Source organism: Astyanax mexicanus, unplaced genomic scaffold (genome assembly GCF_023375975.1).
Source record: "Astyanax mexicanus isolate ESR-SI-001 unplaced genomic scaffold, AstMex3_surface scaffold_46, whole genome shotgun sequence".
Classification (NCBI taxonomy): Eukaryota; Metazoa; Chordata; class Actinopteri; order Characiformes; family Acestrorhamphidae; genus Astyanax; species Astyanax mexicanus.
The window spans coordinates 437,501-451,214 of NW_026040056.1; the positions used below are offsets into that span (position 1 = coordinate 437,501).

The following is a 13,714-nucleotide window of genomic DNA, read 5'->3' on the forward strand; positions in this document are numbered from 1 at the left end:
CTGGTATTCCCAGGTGGTCTCCCATCCAAGTACTAACCAGGCCAAACCCTGCTTAGCTTCCGAGATCAGACGAGATCGGGCGTTCTCAGGGTAGTGTGACCGTAAGCCATTGCAGAGCTCTCATCAAGACTACTTATGCAACTTCATCTATGTTGGGTTTCAGATAACAAACTAGTAATGTATAACAAGACCATGGTAATGGAAGCAAGAGGGGAAAAGCTTACAGCACCTGGTATTCCCAGGTGGTCTCCCATCCAAGTACTAACCAGGCCAAACCCTGCTTAGCTTCCGAGATCAGACGAGATCGGGCGTTCTCAGGGTAGTGTGACCGTAAGCCATTGCAGAGCTCTCATCAAGACTACTTATGCAACTTCATCTATGTTGGGTTTCAGATAACAAACTAGTAATGTATAACAAGACCATGGTAATGGAAGCAAGAGGGGAAAAGCTTACAGCACCTGGTATTCCCAGGTGGTCTCCCATCCAAGTACTAACCAGGCCAAACCCTGCTTAGCTTCCGAGATCAGACGAGATCGGGCGTTCTCAGGGTAGTGTGACCGTAAGCCATTGCAGAGCTCTCATCAAGACTACTTATGCAACTTCATCTATGTTGGGTTTCAGATAACAAACTAGTAATGTATAACAAGACCATGGTAATGGAAGCAAGAGGGGAAAAGCTTACAGCACCTGGTATTCCCAGGTGGTCTCCCATCCAAGTACTAACCAGGCCAAACCCTGCTTAGCTTCCGAGATCAGACGAGATCGGGCGTTCTCAGGGTAGTGTGACCGTAAGCCATTGCAGAGCTCTCATCAAGACTACTTATGCAACTTCATCTATGTTGGGTTTCAGATAACAAACTAGTAATGTATAACAAGACCATGGTAATGGAAGCAAGAGGGGAAAAGCTTACAGCACCTGGTATTCCCAGGTGGTCTCCCATCCAAGTACTAACCAGGCCAAACCCTGCTTAGCTTCCGAGATCAGACGAGATCGGGCGTTCTCAGGGTAGTGTGACCGTAAGCCATTGCAGAGCTCTCATCAAGACTACTTATGCAACTTCATCTATGTTGGGTTTCAGATAACAAACTAGTAATGTATAACAAGACCATGGTAATGGAAGCAAGAGGGGAAAAGCTTACAGCACCTGGTATTCCCAGGTGGTCTCCCATCCAAGTACTAACCAGGCCAAACCCTGCTTAGCTTCCGAGATCAGACGAGATCGGGCGTTCTCAGGGTAGTGTGACCGTAAGCCATTGCAGAGCTCTCATCAAGACTACTTATGCAACTTCATCTATGTTGGGTTTCAGATAACAAACTAGTAATGTATAACAAGACCATGGTAATGGAAGCAAGAGGGGAAAAGCTTACAGCACCTGGTATTCCCAGGTGGTCTCCCATCCAAGTACTAACCAGGCCAAACCCTGCTTAGCTTCCGAGATCAGACGAGATCGGGCGTTCTCAGGGTAGTGTGACCGTAAGCCATTGCAGAGCTCTCATCAAGACTACTTATGCAACTTCATCTATGTTGGGTTTCAGATAACAAACTAGTAATGTATAACAAGACCATGGTAATGGAAGCAAGAGGGGAAAAGCTTACAGCACCTGGTATTCCCAGGTGGTCTCCCATCCAAGTACTAACCAGGCCAAACCCTGCTTAGCTTCCGAGATCAGACGAGATCGGGCGTTCTCAGGGTAGTGTGACCGTAAGCCATTGCAGAGCTCTCATCAAGACTACTTATGCAACTTCATCTATGTTGGGTTTCAGATAACAAACTAGTAATGTATAACAAGACCATGGTAATGGAAGCAAGAGGGGAAAAGCTTACAGCACCTGGTATTCCCAGGTGGTCTCCCATCCAAGTACTAACCAGGCCAAACCCTGCTTAGCTTCCGAGATCAGACGAGATCGGGCGTTCTCAGGGTAGTGTGACCGTAAGCCATTGCAGAGCTCTCATCAAGACTACTTATGCAACTTCATCTATGTTGGGTTTCAGATAACAAACTAGTAATGTATAACAAGACCATGGTAATGGAAGCAAGAGGGGAAAAGCTTACAGCACCTGGTATTCCCAGGTGGTCTCCCATCCAAGTACTAACCAGGCCAAACCCTGCTTAGCTTCCGAGATCAGACGAGATCGGGCGTTCTCAGGGTAGTGTGACCGTAAGCCATTGCAGAGCTCTCATCAAGACTACTTATGCAACTTCATCTATGTTGGGTTTCAGATAACAAACTAGTAATGTATAACAAGACCATGGTAATGGAAGCAAGAGGGGAAAAGCTTACAGCACCTGGTATTCCCAGGTGGTCTCCCATCCAAGTACTAACCAGGCCAAACCCTGCTTAGCTTCCGAGATCAGACGAGATCGGGCGTTCTCAGGGTAGTGTGACCGTAAGCCATTGCAGAGCTCTCATCAAGACTACTTATGCAACTTCATCTATGTTGGGTTTCAGATAACAAACTAGTAATGTATAACAAGACCATGGTAATGGAAGCAAGAGGGGAAAAGCTTACAGCACCTGGTATTCCCAGGTGGTCTCCCATCCAAGTACTAACCAGGCCAAACCCTGCTTAGCTTCCGAGATCAGACGAGATCGGGCGTTCTCAGGGTAGTGTGACCGTAAGCCATTGCAGAGCTCTCATCAAGACTACTTATGCAACTTCATCTATGTTGGGTTTCAGATAACAAACTAGTAATGTATAACAAGACCATGGTAATGGAAGCAAGAGGGGAAAAGCTTACAGCACCTGGTATTCCCAGGTGGTCTCCCATCCAAGTACTAACCAGGCCAAACCCTGCTTAGCTTCCGAGATCAGACGAGATCGGGCGTTCTCAGGGTAGTGTGACCGTAAGCCATTGCAGAGCTCTCATCAAGACTACTTATGCAACTTCATCTATGTTGGGTTTCAGATAACAAACTAGTAATGTATAACAAGACCATGGTAATGGAAGCAAGAGGGGAAAAGCTTACAGCACCTGGTATTCCCAGGTGGTCTCCCATCCAAGTACTAACCAGGCCAAACCCTGCTTAGCTTCCGAGATCAGACGAGATCGGGCGTTCTCAGGGTAGTGTGACCGTAAGCCATTGCAGAGCTCTCATCAAGACTACTTATGCAACTTCATCTATGTTGGGTTTCAGATAACAAACTAGTAATGTATAACAAGACCATGGTAATGGAAGCAAGAGGGGAAAAGCTTACAGCACCTGGTATTCCCAGGTGGTCTCCCATCCAAGTACTAACCAGGCCAAACCCTGCTTAGCTTCCGAGATCAGACGAGATCGGGCGTTCTCAGGGTAGTGTGACCGTAAGCCATTGCAGAGCTCTCATCAAGACTACTTATGCAACTTCATCTATGTTGGGTTTCAGATAACAAACTAGTAATGTATAACAAGACCATGGTAATGGAAGCAAGAGGGGAAAAGCTTACAGCACCTGGTATTCCCAGGTGGTCTCCCATCCAAGTACTAACCAGGCCAAACCCTGCTTAGCTTCCGAGATCAGACGAGATCGGGCGTTCTCAGGGTAGTGTGACCGTAAGCCATTGCAGAGCTCTCATCAAGACTACTTATGCAACTTCATCTATGTTGGGTTTCAGATAACAAACTAGTAATGTATAACAAGACCATGGTAATGGAAGCAAGAGGGGAAAAGCTTACAGCACCTGGTATTCCCAGGTGGTCTCCCATCCAAGTACTAACCAGGCCAAACCCTGCTTAGCTTCCGAGATCAGACGAGATCGGGCGTTCTCAGGGTAGTGTGACCGTAAGCCATTGCAGAGCTCTCATCAAGACTACTTATGCAACTTCATCTATGTTGGGTTTCAGATAACAAACTAGTAATGTATAACAAGACCATGGTAATGGAAGCAAGAGGGGAAAAGCTTACAGCACCTGGTATTCCCAGGTGGTCTCCCATCCAAGTACTAACCAGGCCAAACCCTGCTTAGCTTCCGAGATCAGACGAGATCGGGCGTTCTCAGGGTAGTGTGACCGTAAGCCATTGCAGAGCTCTCATCAAGACTACTTATGCAACTTCATCTATGTTGGGTTTCAGATAACAAACTAGTAATGTATAACAAGACCATGGTAATGGAAGCAAGAGGGGAAAAGCTTACAGCACCTGGTATTCCCAGGTGGTCTCCCATCCAAGTACTAACCAGGCCAAACCCTGCTTAGCTTCCGAGATCAGACGAGATCGGGCGTTCTCAGGGTAGTGTGACCGTAAGCCATTGCAGAGCTCTCATCAAGACTACTTATGCAACTTCATCTATGTTGGGTTTCAGATAACAAACTAGTAATGTATAACAAGACCATGGTAATGGAAGCAAGAGGGGAAAAGCTTACAGCACCTGGTATTCCCAGGTGGTCTCCCATCCAAGTACTAACCAGGCCAAACCCTGCTTAGCTTCCGAGATCAGACGAGATCGGGCGTTCTCAGGGTAGTGTGACCGTAAGCCATTGCAGAGCTCTCATCAAGACTACTTATGCAACTTCATCTATGTTGGGTTTCAGATAACAAACTAGTAATGTATAACAAGACCATGGTAATGGAAGCAAGAGGGGAAAAGCTTACAGCACCTGGTATTCCCAGGTGGTCTCCCATCCAAGTACTAACCAGGCCAAACCCTGCTTAGCTTCCGAGATCAGACGAGATCGGGCGTTCTCAGGGTAGTGTGACCGTAAGCCATTGCAGAGCTCTCATCAAGACTACTTATGCAACTTCATCTATGTTGGGTTTCAGATAACAAACTAGTAATGTATAACAAGACCATGGTAATGGAAGCAAGAGGGGAAAAGCTTACAGCACCTGGTATTCCCAGGTGGTCTCCCATCCAAGTACTAACCAGGCCAAACCCTGCTTAGCTTCCGAGATCAGACGAGATCGGGCGTTCTCAGGGTAGTGTGACCGTAAGCCATTGCAGAGCTCTCATCAAGACTACTTATGCAACTTCATCTATGTTGGGTTCAGATAACAAACTAGTAATGTATAACAAGACCATGGTAATGGAAGCAAGAGGGGAAAAGCTTACAGCACCTGGTATTCCCAGGTGGTCTCCCATCCAAGTACTAACCAGGCCAAACCCTGCTTAGCTTCCGAGATCAGACGAGATCGGGCGTTCTCAGGGTAGTGTGACCGTAAGCCATTGCAGAGCTCTCATCAAGACTACTTATGCAACTTCATCTATGTTGGGTTTCAGATAACAAACTAGTAATGTATAACAAGACCATGGTAATGGAAGCAAGAGGGGAAAAGCTTACAGCACCTGGTATTCCCAGGTGGTCTCCCATCCAAGTACTAACCAGGCCAAACCCTGCTTAGCTTCCGAGATCAGACGAGATCGGGCGTTCTCAGGGTAGTGTGACCGTAAGCCATTGCAGAGCTCTCATCAAGACTACTTATGCAACTTCATCTATGTTGGGTTTCAGATAACAAACTAGTAATGTATAACAAGACCATGGTAATGGAAGCAAGAGGGGAAAAGCTTACAGCACCTGGTATTCCCAGGTGGTCTCCCATCCAAGTACTAACCAGGCCAAACCCTGCTTAGCTTCCGAGATCAGACGAGATCGGGCGTTCTCAGGGTAGTGTGACCGTAAGCCATTGCAGAGCTCTCATCAAGACTACTTATGCAACTTCATCTATGTTGGGTTTCAGATAACAAACTAGTAATGTATAACAAGACCATGGTAATGGAAGCAAGAGGGGAAAAGCTTACAGCACCTGGTATTCCCAGGTGGTCTCCCATCCAAGTACTAACCAGGCCAAACCCTGCTTAGCTTCCGAGATCAGACGAGATCGGGCGTTCTCAGGGTAGTGTGACCGTAAGCCATTGCAGAGCTCTCATCAAGACTACTTATGCAACTTCATCTATGTTGGGTTTCAGATAACAAACTAGTAATGTATAACAAGACCATGGTAATGGAAGCAAGAGGGGAAAAGCTTACAGCACCTGGTATTCCCAGGTGGTCTCCCATCCAAGTACTAACCAGGCCAAACCCTGCTTAGCTTCCGAGATCAGACGAGATCGGGCGTTCTCAGGGTAGTGTGACCGTAAGCCATTGCAGAGCTCTCATCAAGACTACTTATGCAACTTCATCTATGTTGGGTTTCAGATAACAAACTAGTAATGTATAACAAGACCATGGTAATGGAAGCAAGAGGGGAAAAGCTTACAGCACCTGGTATTCCCAGGTGGTCTCCCATCCAAGTACTAACCAGGCCAAACCCTGCTTAGCTTCCGAGATCAGACGAGATCGGGGCATTCTCAGGGTAGTGTGACCGTAAGCCATTGCAGAGCTCTCATCAAGACTACTTATGCAACTTCATCTATGTTGGGTTTCAGATAACAAACTAGTAATGTATAACAAGACCATGGTAATGGAAGCAAGAGGGGAAAAGCTTACAGCACCTGGTATTCCCAGGTGGTCTCCCATCCAAGTACTAACCAGGCCAAACCCTGCTTAGCTTCCGAGATCAGACGAGATCGGGCGTTCTCAGGGTAGTGTGACCGTAAGCCATCGCAGAGCTCTCATCAAGACTACTTATGCAACTTCATCTATGTTGGGTTTCAGATAACAAACTAGTAATGTATAACAAGACCATGGTAATGGAAGCAAGAGGGGAAACGCTTACAGCACCTGGTATTCCCAGGTGGTCTCCCATCCAAGTACTAACCAGGCCAAACCCTGCTTAGCTTCCGAGATCAGACGAGATCGGGCATTTCAGGGGGTAGTGTGACCGTAAGCTATTGCAGAGCTCTCATCAAGACTACTTATGCAACTTCATCTATGTTGGGTTTCAGATAACAAACTAGTAATGTATAACAAGACCATGGTAATGGAAGCAAGAGGAGAAAAGCTTACAGCACCTGGTATTCCCAGGTGGTCTCCCATCCAAGTACTAACCAGGCCAAACCCTGCTTAGCTTCCGAGATCAGACGAGATCGGGCGTTCTCAGGGTAGTGTGACCGTAAGCCATCGCAGAGCTCTCATCAAGACTACTTATGCAACTTCATCTATGTTGGGTTTCAGATAACAAACTAGTAATGTATAACAAGACCATGGTAATGGAAGCAAGAGGGAAACGCTTACAGCACCTGGTATTCCCAGGTGGTCTCCCATCCAAGTACTAACCAGGCCAAACCCTGCTTAGCTTCCGAGATCAGACGAGATCGGGCGTTCTCAGGGTAGTGTGACCGTAAGCCATTGCAGAGCTCTCATCAAGACTACTTATGCAACTTCATCTATGTTGGGTTTCAGATAACAAACTAGTAATGTATAACAAGACCATGGTAATGGAAGCAAGAGGGGAAAAGCTTACAGCACCTGGTATTCCCAGGTGGTCTCCCATCCAAGTACTAACCAGGCCAAACCCTGCTTAGCTTCCGAGATCAGACGAGATCGGGCGTTCTCAGGGTAGTGTGACCGTAAGCCATTGCAGAGCTCTCATCAAGACTACTTATGCAACTTCATCTATGTTGGGTTTCAGATAACAAACTAGTAATGTATAACAAGACCATGGTAATGGAAGCAAGAGGGGAAAAGCTTACAGCACCTGGTATTCCCAGGTGGTCTCCCATCCAAGTACTAACCAGGCCAAACCCTGCTTAGCTTCCGAGATCAGACGAGATCGGGCGTTCTCAGGGTAGTGTGACCGTAAGCCATTGCAGAGCTCTCATCAAGACTACTTATGCAACTTCATCTATGTTGGGTTTCAGATAACAAACTAGTAATGTATAACAAGACCATGGTAATGGAAGCAAGAGGGGAAAAGCTTACAGCACCTGGTATTCCCAGGTGGTCTCCCATCCAAGTACTAACCAGGCCAAACCCTGCTTAGCTTCCGAGATCAGACGAGATCGGGCGTTCTCAGGGTAGTGTGACCGTAAGCCATTGCAGAGCTCTCATCAAGACTACTTATGCAACTTCATCTATGTTGGGTTTCAGATAACAAACTAGTAATGTATAACAAGACCATGGTAATGGAAGCAAGAGGGGAAAAGCTTACAGCACCTGGTATTCCCAGGTGGTCTCCCATCCAAGTACTAACCAGGCCAAACCCTGCTTAGCTTCCGAGATCAGACGAGATCGGGCGTTCTCAGGGTAGTGTGACCGTAAGCCATTGCAGAGCTCTCATCAAGACTACTTATGCAACTTCATCTATGTTGGGTTTCAGATAACAAACTAGTAATGTATAACAAGACCATGGTAATGGAAGCAAGAGGGGAAAAGCTTACAGCACCTGGTATTCCCAGGTGGTCTCCCATCCAAGTACTAACCAGGCCAAACCCTGCTTAGCTTCCGAGATCAGACGAGATCGGGCGTTCTCAGGGTAGTGTGACCGTAAGCCATTGCAGAGCTCTCATCAAGACTACTTATGCAACTTCATCTATGTTGGGTTTCAGATAACAAACTAGTAATGTATAACAAGACCATGGTAATGGAAGCAAGAGGGGAAAAGCTTACAGCACCTGGTATTCCCAGGTGGTCTCCCATCCAAGTACTAACCAGGCCAAACCCTGCTTAGCTTCCGAGATCAGACGAGATCGGGCGTTCTCAGGGTAGTGTGACCGTAAGCCATTGCAGAGCTCTCATCAAGACTACTTATGCAACTTCATCTATGTTGGGTTTCAGATAACAAACTAGTAATGTATAACAAGACCATGGTAATGGAAGCAAGAGGGGAAAAGCTTACAGCACCTGGTATTCCCAGGTGGTCTCCCATCCAAGTACTAACCAGGCCAAACCCTGCTTAGCTTCCGAGATCAGACGAGATCGGGCGTTCTCAGGGTAGTGTGACCGTAAGCCATTGCAGAGCTCTCATCAAGACTACTTATGCAACTTCATCTATGTTGGGTTTCAGATAACAAACTAGTAATGTATAACAAGACCATGGTAATGGAAGCAAGAGGGGAAAAGCTTACAGCACCTGGTATTCCCAGGTGGTCTCCCATCCAAGTACTAACCAGGCCAAACCCTGCTTAGCTTCCGAGATCAGACGAGATCGGGCGTTCTCAGGGTAGTGTGACCGTAAGCCATTGCAGAGCTCTCATCAAGACTACTTATGCAACTTCATCTATGTTGGGTTTCAGATAACAAACTAGTAATGTATAACAAGACCATGGTAATGGAAGCAAGAGGGAAAAGCTTACAGCACCTGGTATTCCCAGGTGGTCTCCCATCCAAGTACTAACCAGGCCAAACCCTGCTTAGCTTCCGAGATCAGACGAGATCGGGCGTTCTCAGGGTAGTGTGACCGTAAGCCATTGCAGAGCTCTCATCAAGACTACTTATGCAACTTCATCTATGTTGGGTTTCAGATAACAAACTAGTAATGTATAACAAGACCATGGTAATGGAAGCAAGAGGGGAAAAGCTTACAGCACCTGGTATTCCCAGGTGGTCTCCCATCCAAGTACTAACCAGGCCAAACCCTGCTTAGCTTCCGAGATCAGACGAGATCGGGCGTTCTCAGGGTAGTGTGACCGTAAGCCATTGCAGAGCTCTCATCAAGACTACTTATGCAACTTCATCTATGTTGGGTTTCAGATAACAAACTAGTAATGTATAACAAGACCATGGTAATGGAAGCAAGAGGGGAAAAGCTTACAGCACCTGGTATTCCCAGGTGGTCTCCCATCCAAGTACTAACCAGGCCAAACCCTGCTTAGCTTCCGAGATCAGACGAGATCGGGCGTTCTCAGGGTAGTGTGACCGTAAGCCATTGCAGAGCTCTCATCAAGACTACTTATGCAACTTCATCTATGTTGGGTTTCAGATAACAAACTAGTAATGTATAACAAGACCATGGTAATGGAAGCAAGAGGGGAAAAGCTTACAGCACCTGGTATTCCCAGGTGGTCTCCCATCCAAGTACTAACCAGGCCAAACCCTGCTTAGCTTCCGAGATCAGACGAGATCGGGCGTTCTCAGGGTAGTGTGACCGTAAGCCATTGCAGAGCTCTCATCAAGACTACTTATGCAACTTCATCTATGTTGGGTTTCAGATAACAAACTAGTAATGTATAACAAGACCATGGTAATGGAAGCAAGAGGGGAAAAGCTTACAGCACCTGGTATTCCCAGGTGGTCTCCCATCCAAGTACTAACCAGGCCAAACCCTGCTTAGCTTCCGAGATCAGACGAGATCGGGCGTTCTCAGGGTAGTGTGACCGTAAGCCATTGCAGAGCTCTCATCAAGACTACTTATGCAACTTCATCTATGTTGGGTTTCAGATAACAAACTAGTAATGTATAACAAGACCATGGTAATGGAAGCAAGAGGGGAAAAGCTTACAGCACCTGGTATTCCCAGGTGGTCTCCCATCCAAGTACTAACCAGGCCAAACCCTGCTTAGCTTCCGAGATCAGACGAGATCGGGCGTTCTCAGGGTAGTGTGACCGTAAGCCATTGCAGAGCTCTCATCAAGACTACTTATGCAACTTCATCTATGTTGGGTTTCAGATAACAAACTAGTAATGTATAACAAGACCATGGTAATGGAAGCAAGAGGGGAAAAGCTTACAGCACCTGGTATTCCCAGGTGGTCTCCCATCCAAGTACTAACCAGGCCAAACCCTGCTTAGCTTCCGAGATCAGACGAGATCGGGCGTTCTCAGGGTAGTGTGACCGTAAGCCATTGCAGAGCTCTCATCAAGACTACTTATGCAACTTCATCTATGTTGGGTTTCAGATAACAAACTAGTAATGTATAACAAGACCATGGTAATGGAAGCAAGAGGGGAAAAGCTTACAGCACCTGGTATTCCCAGGTGGTCTCCCATCCAAGTACTAACCAGGCCAAACCCTGCTTAGCTTCCGAGATCAGACGAGATCGGGCGTTCTCAGGGTAGTGTGACCGTAAGCCATTGCAGAGCTCTCATCAAGACTACTTATGCAACTTCATCTATGTTGGGTTTCAGATAACAAACTAGTAATGTATAACAAGACCATGGTAATGGAAGCAAGAGGGGAAAAGCTTACAGCACCTGGTATTCCCAGGTGGTCTCCCATCCAAGTACTAACCAGGCCAAACCCTGCTTAGCTTCCGAGATCAGACGAGATCGGGCGTTCTCAGGGTAGTGTGACCGTAAGCCATTGCAGAGCTCTCATCAAGACTACTTATGCAACTTCATCTATGTTGGGTTTCAGATAACAAACTAGTAATGTATAACAAGACCATGGTAATGGAAGCAAGAGGGGAAAAGCTTACAGCACCTGGTATTCCCAGGTGGTCTCCCATCCAAGTACTAACCAGGCCAAACCCTGCTTAGCTTCCGAGATCAGACGAGATCGGGCGTTCTCAGGGTAGTGTGACCGTAAGCCATTGCAGAGCTCTCATCAAGACTACTTATGCAACTTCATCTATGTTGGGTTTCAGATAACAAACTAGTAATGTATAACAAGACCATGGTAATGGAAGCAAGAGGGGAAAAGCTTACAGCACCTGGTATTCCCAGGTGGTCTCCCATCCAAGTACTAACCAGGCCAAACCCTGCTTAGCTTCCGAGATCAGACGAGATCGGGCGTTCTCAGGGTAGTGTGACCGTAAGCCATTGCAGAGCTCTCATCAAGACTACTTATGCAACTTCATCTATGTTGGGTTTCAGATAACAAACTAGTAATGTATAACAAGACCATGGTAATGGAAGCAAGAGGGGAAAAGCTTACAGCACCTGGTATTCCCAGGTGGTCTCCCATCCAAGTACTAACCAGGCCAAACCCTGCTTAGCTTCCGAGATCAGACGAGATCGGGCGTTCTCAGGGTAGTGTGACCGTAAGCCATTGCAGAGCTCTCATCAAGACTACTTATGCAACTTCATCTATGTTGGGTTTCAGATAACAAACTAGTAATGTATAACAAGACCATGGTAATGGAAGCAAGAGGGGAAAAGCTTACAGCACCTGGTATTCCCAGGTGGTCTCCCATCCAAGTACTAACCAGGCCAAACCCTGCTTAGCTTCCGAGATCAGACGAGATCGGGCGTTCTCAGGGTAGTGTGACCGTAAGCCATTGCAGAGCTCTCATCAAGACTACTTATGCAACTTCATCTATGTTGGGTTTCAGATAACAAACTAGTAATGTATAACAAGACCATGGTAATGGAAGCAAGAGGGGAAAAGCTTACAGCACCTGGTATTCCCAGGTGGTCTCCCATCCAAGTACTAACCAGGCCAAACCCTGCTTAGCTTCCGAGATCAGACGAGATCGGGCGTTCTCAGGGTAGTGTGACCGTAAGCCATTGCAGAGCTCTCATCAAGACTACTTATGCAACTTCATCTATGTTGGGTTTCAGATAACAAACTAGTAATGTATAACAAGACCATGGTAATGGAAGCAAGAGGGGAAAAGCTTACAGCACCTGGTATTCCCAGGTGGTCTCCCATCCAAGTACTAACCAGGCCAAACCCTGCTTAGCTTCCGAGATCAGACGAGATCGGGCGTTCTCAGGGTAGTGTGACCGTAAGCCATTGCAGAGCTCTCATCAAGACTACTTATGCAACTTCATCTATGTTGGGTTTCAGATAACAAACTAGTAATGTATAACAAGACCATGGTAATGGAAGCAAGAGGGGAAAAGCTTACAGCACCTGGTATTCCCAGGTGGTCTCCCATCCAAGTACTAACCAGGCCAAACCCTGCTTAGCTTCCGAGATCAGACGAGATCGGGCGTTCTCAGGGTAGTGTGACCGTAAGCCATTGCAGAGCTCTCATCAAGACTACTTATGCAACTTCATCTATGTTGGGTTTCAGATAACAAACTAGTAATGTATAACAAGACCATGGTAATGGAAGCAAGAGGGGAAAAGCTTACAGCACCTGGTATTCCCAGGTGGTCTCCCATCCAAGTACTAACCAGGCCAAACCCTGCTTAGCTTCCGAGATCAGACGAGATCGGGCGTTCTCAGGGTAGTGTGACCGTAAGCCATTGCAGAGCTCTCATCAAGACTACTTATGCAACTTCATCTATGTTGGGTTTCAGATAACAAACTAGTAATGTATAACAAGACCATGGTAATGGAAGCAAGAGGGGAAAAGCTTACAGCACCTGGTATTCCCAGGTGGTCTCCCATCCAAGTACTAACCAGGCCAAACCCTGCTTAGCTTCCGAGATCAGACGAGATCGGGCGTTCTCAGGGTAGTGTGACCGTAAGCCATTGCAGAGCTCTCATCAAGACTACTTATGCAACTTCATCTATGTTGGGTTTCAGATAACAAACTAGTAATGTATAACAAGACCATGGTAATGGAAGCAAGAGGGGAAAAGCTTACAGCACCTGGTATTCCCAGGTGGTCTCCCATCCAAGTACTAACCAGGCCAAACCCTGCTTAGCTTCCGAGATCAGACGAGATCGGGCGTTCTCAGGGTAGTGTGACCGTAAGCCATTGCAGAGCTCTCATCAAGACTACTTATGCAACTTCATCTATGTTGGGTTTCAGATAACAAACTAGTAATGTATAACAAGACCATGGTAATGGAAGCAAGAGGGGAAAAGCTTACAGCACCTGGTATTCCCAGGTGGTCTCCCATCCAAGTACTAACCAGGCCAAACCCTGCTTAGCTTCCGAGATCAGACGAGATCGGGCGTTCTCAGGGTAGTGTGACCGTAAGCCATTGCAGAGCTCTCATCAAGACTACTTATGCAACTTCATCTATGTTGGGTTTCAGATAACAAACTAGTAATGTATAACAAGACCATGGTAATGGAA

At 46.7% G+C, this 13,714-nt stretch overlaps 59 non-coding genes and 1 pseudogene across 59 annotated transcripts in view; all 60 read right to left on the reverse strand.

Moving 5' to 3' along the window:
- Window positions 1-107, reverse strand: part of LOC125796611 (5S ribosomal RNA) — a 119-nt gene extending 12 nt beyond the window's left edge. The window contains exon 1 of the ribosomal RNA XR_007435519.1: window positions 1-107. This exon is cut by the window's left edge and continues 12 nt beyond it. This is a non-coding gene — a ribosomal RNA (5S ribosomal RNA).
- A 110-nt stretch (window positions 108-217) lies between these two features.
- LOC125796612 (5S ribosomal RNA) lies at window positions 218-336 on the reverse strand. The gene has a single exon (XR_007435520.1). It is a non-coding gene; the product is annotated as a 5S ribosomal RNA (ribosomal RNA).
- A 110-nt stretch (window positions 337-446) lies between these two features.
- Window positions 447-565, reverse strand: LOC125796613 (5S ribosomal RNA). Its single transcript, XR_007435521.1, has one exon. It is a non-coding gene; the product is annotated as a 5S ribosomal RNA (ribosomal RNA).
- A 110-nt stretch (window positions 566-675) lies between these two features.
- LOC125796615 (5S ribosomal RNA) lies at window positions 676-794 on the reverse strand. The gene has a single exon (XR_007435523.1). It is a non-coding gene; the product is annotated as a 5S ribosomal RNA (ribosomal RNA).
- A 110-nt stretch (window positions 795-904) lies between these two features.
- On the reverse strand, window positions 905-1,023 carry LOC125796616 (5S ribosomal RNA). Its single transcript, XR_007435524.1, has one exon. It is a non-coding gene; the product is annotated as a 5S ribosomal RNA (ribosomal RNA).
- A 110-nt stretch (window positions 1,024-1,133) lies between these two features.
- Window positions 1,134-1,252, reverse strand: LOC125796617 (5S ribosomal RNA). Its single transcript, XR_007435525.1, has one exon. It is a non-coding gene; the product is annotated as a 5S ribosomal RNA (ribosomal RNA).
- A 110-nt stretch (window positions 1,253-1,362) lies between these two features.
- LOC125796618 (5S ribosomal RNA) lies at window positions 1,363-1,481 on the reverse strand. Its single transcript, XR_007435526.1, has one exon. It is a non-coding gene; the product is annotated as a 5S ribosomal RNA (ribosomal RNA).
- A 110-nt stretch (window positions 1,482-1,591) lies between these two features.
- Window positions 1,592-1,710, reverse strand: LOC125796619 (5S ribosomal RNA). Its single transcript, XR_007435527.1, has one exon. It is a non-coding gene; the product is annotated as a 5S ribosomal RNA (ribosomal RNA).
- Window positions 1,711-1,820: 110 nt separating this feature from the next.
- On the reverse strand, window positions 1,821-1,939 carry LOC125796620 (5S ribosomal RNA). The gene has a single exon (XR_007435528.1). It is a non-coding gene; the product is annotated as a 5S ribosomal RNA (ribosomal RNA).
- Window positions 1,940-2,049: 110 nt separating this feature from the next.
- Window positions 2,050-2,168, reverse strand: LOC125796621 (5S ribosomal RNA). The gene has a single exon (XR_007435529.1). It is a non-coding gene; the product is annotated as a 5S ribosomal RNA (ribosomal RNA).
- A 110-nt stretch (window positions 2,169-2,278) lies between these two features.
- Window positions 2,279-2,397, reverse strand: LOC125796622 (5S ribosomal RNA). The gene has a single exon (XR_007435530.1). It is a non-coding gene; the product is annotated as a 5S ribosomal RNA (ribosomal RNA).
- Window positions 2,398-2,507: 110 nt separating this feature from the next.
- On the reverse strand, window positions 2,508-2,626 carry LOC125796623 (5S ribosomal RNA). Its single transcript, XR_007435531.1, has one exon. It is a non-coding gene; the product is annotated as a 5S ribosomal RNA (ribosomal RNA).
- A 110-nt stretch (window positions 2,627-2,736) lies between these two features.
- LOC125796624 (5S ribosomal RNA) lies at window positions 2,737-2,855 on the reverse strand. Its single transcript, XR_007435532.1, has one exon. It is a non-coding gene; the product is annotated as a 5S ribosomal RNA (ribosomal RNA).
- Window positions 2,856-2,965: 110 nt separating this feature from the next.
- LOC125796626 (5S ribosomal RNA) lies at window positions 2,966-3,084 on the reverse strand. The gene has a single exon (XR_007435534.1). It is a non-coding gene; the product is annotated as a 5S ribosomal RNA (ribosomal RNA).
- Window positions 3,085-3,194: 110 nt separating this feature from the next.
- LOC125796627 (5S ribosomal RNA) lies at window positions 3,195-3,313 on the reverse strand. Its single transcript, XR_007435535.1, has one exon. It is a non-coding gene; the product is annotated as a 5S ribosomal RNA (ribosomal RNA).
- Window positions 3,314-3,423: 110 nt separating this feature from the next.
- On the reverse strand, window positions 3,424-3,542 carry LOC125796628 (5S ribosomal RNA). The gene has a single exon (XR_007435536.1). It is a non-coding gene; the product is annotated as a 5S ribosomal RNA (ribosomal RNA).
- A 110-nt stretch (window positions 3,543-3,652) lies between these two features.
- LOC125796629 (5S ribosomal RNA) lies at window positions 3,653-3,771 on the reverse strand. Its single transcript, XR_007435537.1, has one exon. It is a non-coding gene; the product is annotated as a 5S ribosomal RNA (ribosomal RNA).
- Window positions 3,772-3,881: 110 nt separating this feature from the next.
- Window positions 3,882-4,000, reverse strand: LOC125796630 (5S ribosomal RNA). Its single transcript, XR_007435538.1, has one exon. It is a non-coding gene; the product is annotated as a 5S ribosomal RNA (ribosomal RNA).
- Window positions 4,001-4,110: 110 nt separating this feature from the next.
- On the reverse strand, window positions 4,111-4,229 carry LOC125796631 (5S ribosomal RNA). The gene has a single exon (XR_007435539.1). It is a non-coding gene; the product is annotated as a 5S ribosomal RNA (ribosomal RNA).
- Window positions 4,230-4,339: 110 nt separating this feature from the next.
- Window positions 4,340-4,458, reverse strand: LOC125796632 (5S ribosomal RNA). The gene has a single exon (XR_007435540.1). It is a non-coding gene; the product is annotated as a 5S ribosomal RNA (ribosomal RNA).
- A 110-nt stretch (window positions 4,459-4,568) lies between these two features.
- On the reverse strand, window positions 4,569-4,687 carry LOC125796633 (5S ribosomal RNA). The gene has a single exon (XR_007435541.1). It is a non-coding gene; the product is annotated as a 5S ribosomal RNA (ribosomal RNA).
- Window positions 4,688-4,797: 110 nt separating this feature from the next.
- On the reverse strand, window positions 4,798-4,916 carry LOC125796634 (5S ribosomal RNA). Its single transcript, XR_007435542.1, has one exon. It is a non-coding gene; the product is annotated as a 5S ribosomal RNA (ribosomal RNA).
- A 109-nt stretch (window positions 4,917-5,025) lies between these two features.
- LOC125796635 (5S ribosomal RNA) lies at window positions 5,026-5,144 on the reverse strand. Its single transcript, XR_007435543.1, has one exon. It is a non-coding gene; the product is annotated as a 5S ribosomal RNA (ribosomal RNA).
- A 110-nt stretch (window positions 5,145-5,254) lies between these two features.
- On the reverse strand, window positions 5,255-5,373 carry LOC125796637 (5S ribosomal RNA). Its single transcript, XR_007435545.1, has one exon. It is a non-coding gene; the product is annotated as a 5S ribosomal RNA (ribosomal RNA).
- Window positions 5,374-5,483: 110 nt separating this feature from the next.
- Window positions 5,484-5,602, reverse strand: LOC125796638 (5S ribosomal RNA). Its single transcript, XR_007435546.1, has one exon. It is a non-coding gene; the product is annotated as a 5S ribosomal RNA (ribosomal RNA).
- A 110-nt stretch (window positions 5,603-5,712) lies between these two features.
- LOC125796639 (5S ribosomal RNA) lies at window positions 5,713-5,831 on the reverse strand. The gene has a single exon (XR_007435547.1). It is a non-coding gene; the product is annotated as a 5S ribosomal RNA (ribosomal RNA).
- Window positions 5,832-5,941: 110 nt separating this feature from the next.
- On the reverse strand, window positions 5,942-6,060 carry LOC125796640 (5S ribosomal RNA). The gene has a single exon (XR_007435548.1). It is a non-coding gene; the product is annotated as a 5S ribosomal RNA (ribosomal RNA).
- Window positions 6,061-6,170: 110 nt separating this feature from the next.
- Window positions 6,171-6,290, reverse strand: LOC125796223 (5S ribosomal RNA). The gene has a single exon (XR_007435215.1). It is a non-coding gene; the product is annotated as a 5S ribosomal RNA (ribosomal RNA).
- Window positions 6,291-6,400: 110 nt separating this feature from the next.
- On the reverse strand, window positions 6,401-6,519 carry LOC125796641 (5S ribosomal RNA). Its single transcript, XR_007435549.1, has one exon. It is a non-coding gene; the product is annotated as a 5S ribosomal RNA (ribosomal RNA).
- Window positions 6,520-6,629: 110 nt separating this feature from the next.
- Window positions 6,630-6,749, reverse strand: LOC125796352 (5S ribosomal RNA; annotated as a pseudogene).
- Window positions 6,750-6,859: 110 nt separating this feature from the next.
- Window positions 6,860-6,978, reverse strand: LOC125796642 (5S ribosomal RNA). The gene has a single exon (XR_007435550.1). It is a non-coding gene; the product is annotated as a 5S ribosomal RNA (ribosomal RNA).
- Window positions 6,979-7,087: 109 nt separating this feature from the next.
- LOC125795773 (5S ribosomal RNA) lies at window positions 7,088-7,206 on the reverse strand. Its single transcript, XR_007434765.1, has one exon. It is a non-coding gene; the product is annotated as a 5S ribosomal RNA (ribosomal RNA).
- A 110-nt stretch (window positions 7,207-7,316) lies between these two features.
- Window positions 7,317-7,435, reverse strand: LOC125796643 (5S ribosomal RNA). Its single transcript, XR_007435551.1, has one exon. It is a non-coding gene; the product is annotated as a 5S ribosomal RNA (ribosomal RNA).
- Window positions 7,436-7,545: 110 nt separating this feature from the next.
- LOC125796644 (5S ribosomal RNA) lies at window positions 7,546-7,664 on the reverse strand. Its single transcript, XR_007435552.1, has one exon. It is a non-coding gene; the product is annotated as a 5S ribosomal RNA (ribosomal RNA).
- Window positions 7,665-7,774: 110 nt separating this feature from the next.
- Window positions 7,775-7,893, reverse strand: LOC125796645 (5S ribosomal RNA). Its single transcript, XR_007435553.1, has one exon. It is a non-coding gene; the product is annotated as a 5S ribosomal RNA (ribosomal RNA).
- A 110-nt stretch (window positions 7,894-8,003) lies between these two features.
- LOC125796646 (5S ribosomal RNA) lies at window positions 8,004-8,122 on the reverse strand. Its single transcript, XR_007435554.1, has one exon. It is a non-coding gene; the product is annotated as a 5S ribosomal RNA (ribosomal RNA).
- A 110-nt stretch (window positions 8,123-8,232) lies between these two features.
- On the reverse strand, window positions 8,233-8,351 carry LOC125796648 (5S ribosomal RNA). The gene has a single exon (XR_007435556.1). It is a non-coding gene; the product is annotated as a 5S ribosomal RNA (ribosomal RNA).
- Window positions 8,352-8,461: 110 nt separating this feature from the next.
- LOC125796649 (5S ribosomal RNA) lies at window positions 8,462-8,580 on the reverse strand. The gene has a single exon (XR_007435557.1). It is a non-coding gene; the product is annotated as a 5S ribosomal RNA (ribosomal RNA).
- Window positions 8,581-8,690: 110 nt separating this feature from the next.
- Window positions 8,691-8,809, reverse strand: LOC125796650 (5S ribosomal RNA). The gene has a single exon (XR_007435558.1). It is a non-coding gene; the product is annotated as a 5S ribosomal RNA (ribosomal RNA).
- Window positions 8,810-8,919: 110 nt separating this feature from the next.
- LOC125796651 (5S ribosomal RNA) lies at window positions 8,920-9,038 on the reverse strand. The gene has a single exon (XR_007435559.1). It is a non-coding gene; the product is annotated as a 5S ribosomal RNA (ribosomal RNA).
- Window positions 9,039-9,147: 109 nt separating this feature from the next.
- On the reverse strand, window positions 9,148-9,266 carry LOC125796652 (5S ribosomal RNA). The gene has a single exon (XR_007435560.1). It is a non-coding gene; the product is annotated as a 5S ribosomal RNA (ribosomal RNA).
- Window positions 9,267-9,376: 110 nt separating this feature from the next.
- Window positions 9,377-9,495, reverse strand: LOC125796653 (5S ribosomal RNA). Its single transcript, XR_007435561.1, has one exon. It is a non-coding gene; the product is annotated as a 5S ribosomal RNA (ribosomal RNA).
- Window positions 9,496-9,605: 110 nt separating this feature from the next.
- Window positions 9,606-9,724, reverse strand: LOC125796654 (5S ribosomal RNA). The gene has a single exon (XR_007435562.1). It is a non-coding gene; the product is annotated as a 5S ribosomal RNA (ribosomal RNA).
- A 110-nt stretch (window positions 9,725-9,834) lies between these two features.
- Window positions 9,835-9,953, reverse strand: LOC125796655 (5S ribosomal RNA). The gene has a single exon (XR_007435563.1). It is a non-coding gene; the product is annotated as a 5S ribosomal RNA (ribosomal RNA).
- Window positions 9,954-10,063: 110 nt separating this feature from the next.
- Window positions 10,064-10,182, reverse strand: LOC125796656 (5S ribosomal RNA). Its single transcript, XR_007435564.1, has one exon. It is a non-coding gene; the product is annotated as a 5S ribosomal RNA (ribosomal RNA).
- Window positions 10,183-10,292: 110 nt separating this feature from the next.
- LOC125796657 (5S ribosomal RNA) lies at window positions 10,293-10,411 on the reverse strand. The gene has a single exon (XR_007435565.1). It is a non-coding gene; the product is annotated as a 5S ribosomal RNA (ribosomal RNA).
- A 110-nt stretch (window positions 10,412-10,521) lies between these two features.
- LOC125796659 (5S ribosomal RNA) lies at window positions 10,522-10,640 on the reverse strand. Its single transcript, XR_007435567.1, has one exon. It is a non-coding gene; the product is annotated as a 5S ribosomal RNA (ribosomal RNA).
- A 110-nt stretch (window positions 10,641-10,750) lies between these two features.
- LOC125796660 (5S ribosomal RNA) lies at window positions 10,751-10,869 on the reverse strand. The gene has a single exon (XR_007435568.1). It is a non-coding gene; the product is annotated as a 5S ribosomal RNA (ribosomal RNA).
- A 110-nt stretch (window positions 10,870-10,979) lies between these two features.
- On the reverse strand, window positions 10,980-11,098 carry LOC125796661 (5S ribosomal RNA). The gene has a single exon (XR_007435569.1). It is a non-coding gene; the product is annotated as a 5S ribosomal RNA (ribosomal RNA).
- Window positions 11,099-11,208: 110 nt separating this feature from the next.
- LOC125796662 (5S ribosomal RNA) lies at window positions 11,209-11,327 on the reverse strand. The gene has a single exon (XR_007435570.1). It is a non-coding gene; the product is annotated as a 5S ribosomal RNA (ribosomal RNA).
- A 110-nt stretch (window positions 11,328-11,437) lies between these two features.
- Window positions 11,438-11,556, reverse strand: LOC125796663 (5S ribosomal RNA). Its single transcript, XR_007435571.1, has one exon. It is a non-coding gene; the product is annotated as a 5S ribosomal RNA (ribosomal RNA).
- Window positions 11,557-11,666: 110 nt separating this feature from the next.
- Window positions 11,667-11,785, reverse strand: LOC125796665 (5S ribosomal RNA). Its single transcript, XR_007435573.1, has one exon. It is a non-coding gene; the product is annotated as a 5S ribosomal RNA (ribosomal RNA).
- A 110-nt stretch (window positions 11,786-11,895) lies between these two features.
- On the reverse strand, window positions 11,896-12,014 carry LOC125796666 (5S ribosomal RNA). Its single transcript, XR_007435574.1, has one exon. It is a non-coding gene; the product is annotated as a 5S ribosomal RNA (ribosomal RNA).
- A 110-nt stretch (window positions 12,015-12,124) lies between these two features.
- Window positions 12,125-12,243, reverse strand: LOC125796667 (5S ribosomal RNA). The gene has a single exon (XR_007435575.1). It is a non-coding gene; the product is annotated as a 5S ribosomal RNA (ribosomal RNA).
- A 110-nt stretch (window positions 12,244-12,353) lies between these two features.
- LOC125796668 (5S ribosomal RNA) lies at window positions 12,354-12,472 on the reverse strand. The gene has a single exon (XR_007435576.1). It is a non-coding gene; the product is annotated as a 5S ribosomal RNA (ribosomal RNA).
- A 110-nt stretch (window positions 12,473-12,582) lies between these two features.
- Window positions 12,583-12,701, reverse strand: LOC125796669 (5S ribosomal RNA). The gene has a single exon (XR_007435577.1). It is a non-coding gene; the product is annotated as a 5S ribosomal RNA (ribosomal RNA).
- A 110-nt stretch (window positions 12,702-12,811) lies between these two features.
- Window positions 12,812-12,930, reverse strand: LOC125796671 (5S ribosomal RNA). Its single transcript, XR_007435579.1, has one exon. It is a non-coding gene; the product is annotated as a 5S ribosomal RNA (ribosomal RNA).
- A 110-nt stretch (window positions 12,931-13,040) lies between these two features.
- On the reverse strand, window positions 13,041-13,159 carry LOC125796672 (5S ribosomal RNA). The gene has a single exon (XR_007435580.1). It is a non-coding gene; the product is annotated as a 5S ribosomal RNA (ribosomal RNA).
- A 110-nt stretch (window positions 13,160-13,269) lies between these two features.
- On the reverse strand, window positions 13,270-13,388 carry LOC125796673 (5S ribosomal RNA). The gene has a single exon (XR_007435581.1). It is a non-coding gene; the product is annotated as a 5S ribosomal RNA (ribosomal RNA).
- Window positions 13,389-13,498: 110 nt separating this feature from the next.
- On the reverse strand, window positions 13,499-13,617 carry LOC125796674 (5S ribosomal RNA). The gene has a single exon (XR_007435582.1). It is a non-coding gene; the product is annotated as a 5S ribosomal RNA (ribosomal RNA).
- Window positions 13,618-13,714: the final 97 nt, after the last annotated feature.